Source organism: Mixophyes fleayi, chromosome 1 (assembly GCF_038048845.1).
Source record: "Mixophyes fleayi isolate aMixFle1 chromosome 1, aMixFle1.hap1, whole genome shotgun sequence".
NCBI classification, from domain to species: domain Eukaryota; kingdom Metazoa; phylum Chordata; class Amphibia; order Anura; family Limnodynastidae; genus Mixophyes; species Mixophyes fleayi.
In genome coordinates, this window is record NC_134402.1 from 197,320,053 (window position 1) to 197,333,702 (window position 13,650).

The 13,650-nt window shown below is 40.5% G+C and overlaps 1 protein-coding gene across 1 annotated transcript in view; it reads left to right on the plus strand.

The window, feature by feature from the left end:
• UBXN6 (UBX domain protein 6) overlaps window positions 1-13,650 on the plus strand; it is a 128,098-nt gene that overhangs the window by 7,573 nt on the left and 106,875 nt on the right. The gene's annotated exons all lie outside the window — the stretch shown is intronic.

A 13,650-nucleotide genomic window follows, 5' to 3' on the forward strand; every position in this document is an offset into this window, starting at 1 on the left:
AGAGTCAATAAACAAGAGGCAAGTCAGAACCAGCTTATGCTGTGTCTGTAAGGTCTCCAGCTGCTTTGAATACCCTCCAGCCTCTCCTTCAGCAGCAGCCTCGGCTTCTACTGATTTGGTGCCTTAATTGCAATTTTCCAATCATTCAAAAGTTGATGGCGACTCCAAAACCTGTAGGGGTTTCCTTAATCGGTGCATGATCCGATTTCGAATTTCTCTCCAGGAATTTCTCATCCCAGAAATCCAAAATGGTCTACATTATCTATCTCCTTTTTGACTGGTCAAGCACTTGTGCTTTGCCCCTCTGGGAACTCAATGTTGCCCTTTTGCATGACAGCGTCCCTTTCTTTGAAGCTTTTTTGGAGAATATTCAATGAATCTGACAGTGCTACTTCACCAAGGCTCCCACACTGTGGGCTTGTACATTGTACAGTTCCATAAACTTGCATTTGAGTTGCACCAAGGCCTTGGTGGTGACTTTTTGCCAAAGTCTTTTAGATCTTAACAAGAATCAACTGTCTTCATTAGATTATTTTTTTAACAGAGTGGATGTGTGGTTTACAGAATGCATGCAGGAGAAGAAGCAGTCTCGCCATCCTGCTATTGAACTGGCACCGCACTTTCAATTACCCGTGGTTCCTCATGAGGAGCCCATACACCTAAGACATTTGCATCTTTCATCGAAAGAATGCAAGAGAAGGTTTGAAAACAATCTATGCCTTCTGTCCCGAGTCAGGCAAAAATGCTGGCTTCCTGCCCCAGGTGTCAGGGAAACACCAGAACCTAACTGGTACAGGAAAGATCAAGTTGTGTTCACCTGTATATTCCCCCTCCTTTGACTCCAAGGCAAATTTTACTACCACAGTTACATTGCTATATTTCTAGGGTTCCATTTTGTTGTCTGTCATCTTAGAAATGTATTTCCTCTTGTACTGTTTCCAAGTGGAACTTACCCATTTTGCCTTTGGACATTCCTATTTTTCTGACAGCCATTGATGTTAGCAGAATAGCTAATGCTACTATTCAGTTTCAGACTGCACTTGTTGACTGTAGAAGTAGGGGTACTGTATATAGAGACTGGAACACTGCTCAAATCTTTGCTCCGGGTTCTCGTTGTCACTTAGTCACTACTCAAGGTTACCCCTCCTTTCCAGCTGACCGTGTCTACCACCACCCGCGATTCACTTCTGCTTCCAACCTGGCGGGTTTACCCTCTCTTCCCCTGTTAATATCAAGGATATTGACAGGGGAATCCATCTGAAAGTCTTCCTCTCTGGCAAAGACAGGCTTCTTCTTTGCTGAAAAGAAGGATTGAGCACTGCATCCTTCTATAGATTGCCGTGGTGTTAATTTCATCATGGGGAAAAATTGCTACTTGCTACCTCTATTTTGTAAATTATTTGACTGCATCAAGTGGGCTTCTATTTTCACCAAATTGGACCTCTGTGGTGCTTAATACTAGGTCCATATAAGGGTGTGGGATGAATGGAAGACTGCCTTCCATACCCAGGACGGCCACTAAGAGTACTTGGTCATGCCCTTTGGGTTATGTGAAGCTCCAGCTGTTTTTCAAAATTTCGTCAATTACATTTTTTGAGACTTTAACTACCAATCCATCCAGTCCCAGAGGAGACACGTTACAGAAGTTCTCACCTGTTCCATAAACTAGAAAAATGCTTATTTGAACAACAATGTTTACACTTTCTTCAGATGGTTCTGGAGAAAGTACAGGCGATTATGGATTATCCCCGACCTACAGGCCTCAAGGCTTTACAGTGATTTGTAGGATACACAAATTATTACTAATTTATTCAAGGATATTCTACTCTATACTCTGCTATCCCAACCCTGACCCGTAAGAATGCTAATACTAAGGAATGTCCACCAGATGCTTCTGAAGCTTTTCACCTCTTAAAACAAGCATTTGTTTCAGTTCCTATATTCAAATAACCCAGCACGTCTCAACCATTAATTCTTGAGGTAGAGTGGGTGCCATCCTGTCTTAACAATCCTCCACAAGGAAATTTCATCCTTGCAGGATCTTCTCCACTGATTTTTACCCGCTGATAAAAATTATGCTACAGGAGACCAGCAATTATTAGCCATTAAGCTAACATATTCAGTTTTATAATGCAGTATTTGTTTTACTAGTGCTGATTATTTATTGCATTTGTGCTTTTATTCTTATGTTTTAAACAATAAATATAACTTTTTTCTCCACATGCTATCTATGCTTCCGATTTTCTTTTCTATTTTAGGTGCCATTTAGGGAAGCTGCACCTAGCATGTTTTGAATTTGTTGCAGGTCGGTGTTTGTATCAGCCTCAGGCGCCACCGACAGCCAATCTGGGCGCCTGGTAACAGCAATTGGCCTTGGCAAGCAGTCTCACTCTCAGCTGGTTGCTGAGTAATGGCAACCAGCTTCTTCTATCCTGTCTACCGGCAACTAGTTCATGTAATTCCCATTATGTCTGTTTAGTGCTCTACCTCTCATTGGTTCCTGTGCCTATTTAATCCTCTTCCTGTCTGCCATCTGTGCTGGTGATAGTTCAGTCTGAACAAGTGTGCTGTCTGCTTGTTCTGAACTGACGCAGCTGCTGTTGTGACTTGGACTGTGCTTTGGACTTTGCTGTTTTCTCCTGCCCTTGATCTTTCCTTGTTTTTGGAATTGCTATTGATCCGTTCCTGCCCTGGCCTGATTACCGAACTTGCTATTTAACTTTGCCAGCCCTGTCCTCCGCCTGATTACCAGTATCGCTATTGATCTCTGCCTGTGTATTGGACTTTGCCCTCACTGTTCAAATACATTTTTGACTTTTGTCATCACTGTCTCCTGACACCATGCCTCTGTTAAAAGTGGTGCATTAAAGCAAAAACAGACACATTGTCGCTCGCCGGGTCTCTGGTTCCTCTAAACCAAGACCCGGTTCACTCACCCCTCTGCCGGCGTCCGTGCAACGCCGCGGACGTCCGTCATCTTAGGTATGGTTCTGCGCATGTGCAGACCGGAATGTTCTTTATAAACTTTCCTCACTCCTCATTGGCCCTCTGTCAGCCTCTACCTATTTAAGGCACTTCAACCTACTCCCAGTGCCAGTTCTTGGTTCTCACTCTGCTGAGGTAGCTGTGGTTAACTCACCTTCTGGTTCCTTCTACCTAATCAGCTTCTCAGCGTCTCCAGTTACTTCACCCGCTGTCCAGATAACCTCGTCTCCACGTCTGTGGTAATATCTGCAATCTGCAGTTCATCTCCGCGTCACCTGTTAACTCATCTGCTGTCCGGATAACCTCCTCTCCACGTCTGTGGTAATATCTGCAACCCGCAGTTCATCTCCACAACTCCTCTTGCCTCACCTGCTATCTGCAGATCATCTCCACTACTCTGGTGGTAATACCTGCAGCCCACAGAGCATCTCCGCAACTCCTCTTGCCTCACCTGCTATCCGCAGATCATCTCCACTACTTCGGTGCTATTACCTGCATCCCGCAGAGCATCTCAACACCTTATCTTACCTCATCTGCCCACCATATACCATCTCCTCTACCCTGGTAGTAATAACCTGCAACGCAGAGTATCTCCTACTTCCTAGTCTGCTCTATCCTCAGACTATCTCCCTGAATAGCTGTTTGTCTGTTGATCCTGCCATACTCTCCTGAGGACTGCGACCTGCGCAGCAGAAGCCGCTAAACCCATACCCTCTTGTGGGGGTCCCTGGAGAAGACCAGCCGCTGCGTTGGACTCAGCGCCTCTGGTGAGTAAAGACAACTATTGGCAGAACTTGAGTCGGGACTCCTAGTAAACGTGACACACATATATATGAAAGTGGTATGATGAGATCAATTGCTGGATGAGCAAATTTTTATGCCTTATGGACTGTGGCGTCCCAAGTAAAAATGCAGGATAAGCACAATAATGGATGTGACTTTGCAATGATATTTTGGGGTGGTATTAAAACAAAGTTAAAGGGGTAGAGACTAAGCATATTTTGAGATTTTCCTAATTGAGCATCCTTAGATAACTTTTATCAGAACAAAATAGTTTTTTGTTGAAGGATAAAGTGGCTACTACTTGTCTCTGGTAACACTGAGGGTCTAATAGTGAAGCAAAACTGCTTATGACCAATTAGTAAGTTATAACTAATATCCTCAGCAAACCTCTCAAAGGCAGTTTTTGGTTTAACCCAAGGAATACAATATCTTTTCTGCTCTGAATTGGCAGTACCAATATTTATATCAAAAGCTTTTGCTGATATTATCAAAGACTGCACACAACACGTAGCTTAAGTTAAAAATGTTTGTATTTTAATTGTAACAATCTTATACATAACATAAAACAGGCGAGTAAGCATAGTAAACAATAGTGAGGGGCAAATTGAAGTAAGTGGAGGGCAGGAGGAGCAGCTTTTTGGGTAGGGACAGCTTTTTCTATGACTTCAGTGTGGATCTGGCAAGGTGTGTGTGTTTGAATTTAGTGTAGATCCAGCTTTTAACCTATTCCCTATTAATTCATTCATATCACATACAATCACACAAACAAATGATTTGCAATTTCTCATACATCACAAACTGTACATATTCCATTCAAACACAGCACAATCCACTATCAACTCCATTACTTACAGATTCACATCATCCATGTATAGACACAAACTCTGCTATCTCATCCATGCACAACATGTAACTCTACAATCCTGTGCTGCTTCACACTCTGTTACAAAATCCATAAATATGTGCATTTCAATGGGCTCCAATGTGTGAGAGAGAGCTAGGAGCCTTGTTCAAATGTATATAAACCCTTCAGAGCCCTCGTACAGGAAGTGGTCATCAGTTCATCAACTGTCCATGTGGCTTGAGTTAAATCAAAATGGCTGAATCTGAAACATGCAAAGGTGTCATAAAATAGAATATTCTTATCAGTTTTCCCAAAGCCTTATGTGGAAGTAATGGGGCCTAATCCACTACATGAAATGGGAGCATTTTGCTCAATCTAGATGGCTAATAGTAGATATTTAATTGCTATGGATTATAACACATTGTTGCTTTTTGCACCATGTTGCTAAGTAAGCTCTATTGTTTTAGCATATTTAAGTTATAGAAGGCACTAAAATGACTATGAGAAAATACACCCCTCTCTAACTTGATTGTTAAATCAATTGATTGCTGTGATGATATTGGGGCAACTTTCTCCCTTACCCTGTGATCCCTTGTTTCTCACAGAGGATAAACTATGGACAATTTTACTTTCTAGACCTTGAATGTTCCCCAGACCACACCGGGTTGTAAAACATTGCTGCAATGTTGAAATGTATATACTCATGTTAACTCTAACTATATGTACTTGTATGCACTGTATTCTATGGGGCATATTGTGGAAACTATGTCCAATGTATCTTGTAGGAAGTGTTGTGGTTGTTTACATCTTTATTATTATGTTGCCAGGTGGGTTATGGGTAAGTGTCATAAGGGTCTGAATCACATGATCAGAAAAGGCTCGAGTATCCTGTCCTGCCATCGAGCCAAACAGCTGGAAGCTGAATCTCCATGAAAAAGCATGTCAGGGTTTAAACTAGGAGCTACCTAGTCCTTATCAGGACCCAGCTCCTTAGTTAGCTTGAGTAGGTCCCCATTGTTTGTGAAGGCACAGCCCTGTAACAGCCCCATATGTTATCTGTTAATTCCTGAGGGGTGATATATTTGAACCCACCCATGAGCTGGTCCTGGGAGCAATGGACAATCTAACTGTCCTTAAAAGGCGGGATACTGCCCTAGGACAGAAAGAACAGAGTGCAGAAATTGTTGTGTTTGAGAGCGGATGCGTTGGAGGTTTTGGCTCCTGGTAGACTAGTGCTTGCTCATGCTTCCCCAGCACACCACCCCGAGAGTCTGATAGGTGGGCCTGCTGGTGGCATACATTTTTGTTAAAAACTTTCAAGAACAGATAACAAACAGACTTAAAGATACAGAGCATAAAAAAGTAACAAAAGAAGGGAGCAACAACAAACTAGAGAAGGTTGGGAGGGAGAAGAGCAGGGTTGTAAAACAGTAAACATGTTGGAGGATATTCCCAAGTTGAGGTAATAGAATACAAAGTGAGTGGTCAACATTATTGCAAAAGCATAAATACTGAGTTTGTGGTAAGATTAGACCTTGGGGAAACTAGATATTAAATATAGTAGTTATGGCATTCACTCCATTTAATCATGGAGGAGGAAACTGATGTTGACTATTTAAAGCCTATGATTTCCATATCGTAACACTTTTGAATATTGCATATAATTTAGAGAGTGGGGAGGGACTGGATTTTTCCACTTTTGGCCTATTGTCGATCTGGTAGCAATTATGATGTGGCCTGTTAAATATCTGTCTTGTGGAAGATGTTGATAATTATATAGGCCAGTTCTGGTGAAAGTGGGAGCCTCATTTTCATGACATGAAAGATTAGTTTGACAACCGATAATCCATAGATTTTGCACCCCTGGGCAATTCCAGAATGTATATAATAAACTCCCAACCTCACCACAATTTCTCCAGCAATATTTGGTTTCAGTAGGCCAGACTTTATAAAACCTATCATGCATGTTATGCAATCTATGAATTACTTTAACAAGCATCTTGGAGTGTTTTTTACATTTGTGCATCTTAAATACATTCTGGAAAATGTTGTCCCAATCCTCATTTGTCAATTATGTTTACAAGTCTGAATCGTTTTTAGTTTGAATGGCCATTTTTTTTATATTCAATGGGGGCCAAAAGAGTTTTATACCACAAGGCTATAATAGTGGTTTGCTGAAGAGGTTTCAGAAATATGTGACGAGGTGTCTAAAGAGTGGAGGCTATGGGTTTGTAACCAATGGTAAGTACTTGATTATATCAGTTTGTTCAATTTAAATTTGGGATTAGGTTTGAAAAGGTGAGGATGGAGAGATGAGGATGGGCACTCAAATGCACCATAGGATTTCACCATCTCTTCCCATGCCTCCAAAGTTTCCAATATGGTCTCTTAAATTGGTGGTGTTCAATGGTCTATATTTTTTTTCCTATTCATATGAGATCAGATAGTGGGAATGGTTAGGAGGAGTGTTGTTCTATCTCTACCCAAGGCTTTTGGGGAGAGGGGGCTAACTAGTCCTTTTTAGTCCAATTGGTAGGATTCGAGTTTAAGTGCGGCCAGTCCAGCTTTTCGATTTGGATCTGAACATACGGTCTCTAGCAAGTCTTTAATTTCCTTATTTAGCAGCTTGAATTGATGCTCCTCTCATAACTGCCTTCACAGCCCACCAGTGGGTTCAAATCAAGGTATCCTCCAGGTTATTTGCTTGTGTATATATAGCTATTCAAATCTTAAGGTTCTAGGGGGGGTGAAATCTAGCAAAGGGTTCCCATGTCCATTCCAGTAGAAAATGGTCAGACCCAGTAATAGGCAATATATCGATATTTACAGTATGATATCAGTGGGAGGTCAATATAGGAGTAAGACTAATGTACATGTGAGTAGAGTCTTTGTTATTGGGATGTTTAGCACACTGAGTTGTATATAATCGTATTCAGCCATCAGTTGGGAGAATGCAAGTGAAAGGTTAAAAGCGATGTGGTGAATTTGTTTAAGGGGAATGATGAATTATTATGTTTAGGGTCAGGTGTAACTTTGTAATCACCCCCATTATAAACAGGCCACCCTTTTTGTCTTTTTTAATTTCCTGAAAGACTTTCTTGAAATAATGAATTTGTCTGGAGTTAGGGGCATATAGAGAGACTTGGGTGATATATTGAGCTCCAATTTTCCCCATAAGAACTTGACTGTGGCCATTTTTATCAAGGATTTTCTTTTCAACCATAAAAGGGAACTGTTACCAATTAGGATGGCAACACAGTTTTGTTTAAAGGAGCCACAGAACAGGGGCGCAGACACCCAAAAATCCCCAGAAAACGCGAGAGAGCTGCTGCGCATACATCCGTTTCGGCAGCACTGTACTATACAGCAGCCGCGGTGCTGTATACAATACAGCACCGCCGCGGACGCTTCTTTGACAGCGCCGCAGCTGCTGTATAGGACAGTGCCGCTATGTGGGGCACTTCGTTAGCGGAGGGGAGGGGTTTCTGGAGAACCAGAAACCCCCCCTGCGTGCGCCCCTGTAGAAGGTATCGCAAGTGGGATAGTTATGGTTGGTAAATTGGAGGGGATGCATTGGGAAGTGGGTTTTCTGAATGGCAACAATTTCTGTCTTTTGTATAACAAAGGTTTTAAGGACTAATCTTCTTTTGTTTGGGGAGTTAAAACCTTTAGCATTTATACTAATGAAGCAAACATTTTGAAAAAATTATATGTTATATGTTGTAAAATGTCTTATAATACAGAAGTGGTATAGCCAGTCTCTCAAAATATGTGTTAGTTTCCCAGTCTCGCAGGTGTGGAGTCTTCCTCCACACATTTTCTCCCTAACAGAAATAACTACTATAAGGGAGCTAGAGCTTTTTCCACATAAACAGCGTGGCAGACAATTTTTAGTGGGCGGGGTGGATGTGAATGTGAACCTGGGCCTCCTGATAGCTGAAAAATAAATTGAACTAAAAAGCCTCAACTAACTCATACAAAGGTGTTAAAACAGTTTGTGTAACAATTATGAAAGCAGTAAACTTGTTACAGATCCTATCCCATAAACGGTAAGATGAGATAATTGAGGTAAGCCTATTGTTAACAGTAAAAAAAATTAAAGCTAAAGATTAATTAGTAGGGAATGCCATATATTTTAATAATTAGAGATGGATTGGTACCTTACTGATCCAGATCTGCAAAAGTATAGTCAGATAAAGTAGAAATATCTAGCTGAAATAGAAGTGCAATTTTGTAAGAGATAGCCTGAACAGTAAACAAATGATTAATTTTAAGGCTCACCCTCATAAAAGAACTCCCAAACAATTTTTTAATTAACTCTCATGGTCCAGTGTCCAACAGTCTCTCTGAAGCTTACGCAGAATTCTGAAAGTATAGAGAATTAGTGGAGAGAGGCCATAGCCATATAGTGAAAATGGCAGAAATATCAGGTGGCGACGGAGGACCATTCCTTGCGTATCTGTTTAGAAAGTACTGTGGAGGGTATCTTCACTGGTATTTATCATTCTTTCAGGATGGTCAGGCACATTTATAAAGTTGTGATGGATGTGTAGGTACCATTTCTGTGGGTGATCATTCAAGTTGAGAAGACCCATATATATTGAATGTTTGCTGTCCTCAGAACTGTGGTGATGGGGCAAAGTAGTCGGCGTTTTGTTAAAGTGGCATGAGAAATATCTGGAAACATCTGATGATCTCCGAGTGTTTAACAAGTAGAGATGGAAGACGAAAGGAAGCGCTGCTTTGAGAAACTGTTCTTTACTATGAAAGAAGTGTGCTTTTAGCAGAATATACTTAGAAGAGTCCAGAGCTTGTTTAGATTTGAGCAGTTTTTGAATCCTGTTGATAAGGTCAGTGGATGATGCTGAATGCATAAGTTTGTAAATAGTGAGATGGCAAGGTTGTGCATGTTCGCATTAGAGACAGAGTCCAGAATACCTTTGATTTTAATGTTGTTATGCCTAGATCTAGTCGGTAAGTTGTTTTTTTTTTTCCTGATGCATGCAACCTCCTCTTGAAATGAGTAGTGGGCAGAGATAAGGTAATTGTGGGATGAGACCAGTTATTCCAATCTTCTTTCCAAGTGATCCATATGTGTCCCTAATTCAGACTTCAGATTTTTTTTCTCTGATAGTAGCTCGAAATTCAGATGTTCATCTTCAGTGAAGATGGAGTTGGAATGAGCGTAAAGTGACTGGACCGTCCATTTCTATGGAAGTAGTATCATCATGTATAGGCATGGCATCACTTTGGGACATCTGTGGTTTTGAAGACAGCAAAGTTTTAGTTGGTTTAGAGGTAGTATGTGTGCAGCTTTTGTCAAAGGAGGATGAAGCTGCAGATGTGCAGAAGAAATGGATCAGAGGTGGAGATTTAATTGGTTTCATTTTCTTTGGGCACAGTTTGCAGTGAAGAAACAGAGCAGGGACATTTGGGGTTGACTGAGAAGGAACAAAGGGTAGAAATGGCCATATTCATGAGAGCTTAAAATCGTTCCAGCAATCTAGAGATCATCTAATTATAGCACCACATGGAAAATTGCGCAATCATGGGGAGAACATATAACCGCCCCGTATATAGCACCTTAATTGAGATTTAACCCAAGGACCAGCACTGTGTGGACCCATGCTAGCAACTGTACCTCCATGGAAATTAATTCTCTGTAAAACTATTACCCAGTCTCACAGTCTCGCTCTCCATTTTGGAGATATCTACTGGGCCTCATTAGTAGCTCACTCTCCTGCTGCTGGCACTAGATTGTTAAATTGAGCTTCTGTACTTTGTGAACTTCTATAGTAGAACCCTAAAAACTGGTGGACTGAGCAGTATGTGCGTTTCTAAATTTTTTTAAAAATTTTTTTTTAAAGATAAACTTTAGACGCAAAGTATTTATAGTACATAGCGTGACTATTAAAATCCTAAATAAAGAGTGTGAAAAGTGAAAATTAATGTCAAAAAGTTGGAAAGTATGTATCTTTATATATTTAAAATATAGAGAAATGTTTCCTAAAACTTCATGCGTCTTCAGGAATAAAGCAGGAACAGCAGTGGCCTTGGTATACCGGGCACTGAGAATTTGAATGGATAATTTGTATGAAGACATTCAAGGAGAAGGTGACCAGACAGTCTGCTAAAAATTCTAGAAATCGGGAAGAGAGGAATTGCATTCATGTGTGAGGTATTCTTGGACATAATTACATTTTCAGCTAGACGCATAGCTTCACCAGGAGTAGCCAGGGGACCTGTTTCTTTTTCATCAAAGCAGTAATTTTGGAGGAGAAAGGGCATATTTCCTAGGTAAGTATTATTCAAGACACTATGGAGGGACATCTTGCAAACAGCCTTTTCGGTCCTTCAGAGGTAAAGAAGGGAGACGCTCCAAAAATCCACAATGACTCTGGGACAATGCAGTCTTCGGCAAGCTTGCTGGTAGGCAGGATTGCAAGGTTTGCAGATATTTATATCTAGACTACACAAGATCAGTGACCCCAAGATATTGTAACCAAGGGGTACAGGATAGACCTTTGTGCTTACCCAGGAAGAATGTGTTTGTGAAACCCCAGCATCCCGAGCACAAGTAAAGGCATTACGCTACACTGAAAGCATTCATGTATAAGCAAGTTATCACTTTCATTCCTATTTATCAGGTTCTTCTGCTTGGGACTAATGCCTAGTGTTTTAATTATCTACAACTCTCAGGACATTTACCAAAGTGTTAATAGTATTGATGGCATTTCTCAGAGAATGGTATTGCAGTATTCACATACCTAGACACCATCTTCTAAATCAGAACATATCACGCAAGTCAGCACAGACAGAGTAATTGACCTATTACAGAAGCATAGATGGATAATATCCTGGGACAAGAGTTATTTAATACCCTCACAGCAACTACAAATTCTAGGAGTATGGATAGATACAAGAAGAGTAAAGCCCCCATATCAGAAGACATGCTTCTGAAACTGCAGCAGTTGACTTTCCAAGTTCAACAACAGTAATCAATAAAATAACTTCTAGGAATGTTTTCATCAACCAAATGTGCATATCAGAAATCTTCAGCAAGAAATACTCGACCAATGGGACCGCAATCCAAGATCCCTGAATCAGTTGATCAAAAATAGCTCGCAAGACTAAGAAGTCTCTCAATTGGTAGTTAGTCCAACATGAAAAGCAGGGGAATTCCAATATCAGAGTCAAAATGGACAGTGATGGCCACAGATTTAAGCTCCAGAGGATGAGGAGCTCCTCTACAAATATAGGTAGTTCACAAAAAGAAAAGAGATGGCATGTAAATATCTTTGAAGCAAAAGCAGTGTGGTAAGTAATAGAACATTTTCAGCCACAATTGTGCAGCAAACATTAATGCTCTTTTTTTTTAAGATCTTCTCAAACAAACAGTCACACAGTGACAGCATTTTGAAACCAACAAGGGGGCATCAGGAGTATGTCCATGATGACCGAAGCAACACAGAATTTAGCATGGGCAGAGCAGAATCTAAAATCCCGGGCAGCCTTACATATAGTTGGCATATATAACGGATTGACAGACTACTTGAGCCGGTACAGGATTTATTCTTTGCAATGGAGCCTAAACATGGAAGTGTTTAACAGGTGACGAGAAGGTTTGGGATACTGCAAATCGACCTAATTAAAATAAGTAAAAATGTCAAAGTAGCACAATTTTTTTTCTTGCCACAAGAATCCCTAAGCAAGGGAAAACAACATGGAGTTAGTCTGTTATCTTTTCCCTTTAATATCTCGCATAGCTTGCACATTGAGGACAAAAGAAATTAGGGACCCAAAGTGATAGCAATGCTTCCATACTGGCCTTGTTGGCAGTGTTCACACAAGCATGGGAAATGTGCCTAAAACAATCGCGACCTTTGCCCAGATTTGTTACATCAAGGGGCCCATCTATCATCCAAATCCCAAAACTCTTTCCTTGAGGGCATCGAACTTGAATGGTCAATACTCAAGAACAAAGGATTGTTTCTTCAAAAGTGTACTGTAAATTGGTGTAGGGTCAGAATAATTAACCATGTGGATGCAAATATATCCCAAGTACTGGACTTCAGGAAGGGTTACAAAAGGGTTTGGCATGCAGTACGTTAAAGGTGCAGATTGCAGGATTCCGTATTTCTTGAAAAAAGATTACTGCCATATGATTTAGTAGAAAAACTTATTCAAGCAGCTTAAAGGATTTGCCCCCACATCAAATCTCAAGTATCAGAATCCTTTGAACCTTTGCAGAAGAGTCATCCGAAATGGCTCAAGTTCAAGGTCTTATTTTTGGTGGCAATTGCGCTAGAAGATTGTTTGAGCATCGTGGTATAAAGAACTATTTACGTAAAATATACAGTGACAAGATAATAATGAGGACAAAACTGAACGTTTTATACAATGCAGTGGCAACTTTCCATGCATTGGCTCCCAAGGCGCAAAAGGTTTAGTGTGCCAGTGAAAATATTGTGTGTTTTTTATTATTATTATTTTAAACCCTTATTTAAGATAACATACTCATACATACGTGTGTACATCTGTATACTTTAGTTACCATTGAGAAACATTTTACAAACAATAATTTCTGCATTTAACGTGTATAGTATAAAAATATATCAAAAGACATGTCAGCAAGACGGATCCTACAAGTAATAGTGTATGAACAATTGGTTTCAAAAATATTAAGGGCACATTAAACAATGGCAGTGGCAAGCTCATAGGCACAGAGCTCAAGCTTTGGCGAATGATGTACATACAACTGCAGGCTGTGCTTTGCTACACACTTATTCCAGTCCTCTTGATGTGGCGGAAGCAAAGACGCACAACTTGGAAGAAGAATCCTCCAAGCTTGGGGGGGCGACATTGGATACATTGCAATACAAATTGTATCTTCCAAGAATAAATCGCACACAATTAAGTATTTTATATTGCATACAATTTGTAAGTATATATTAGGGCTGGACAAATCCCAGGAAGGACAGTACACCTAAAATATTACTGCTGAAGCCTATATTTTGGGAGTCCTTTCAACTGATTTT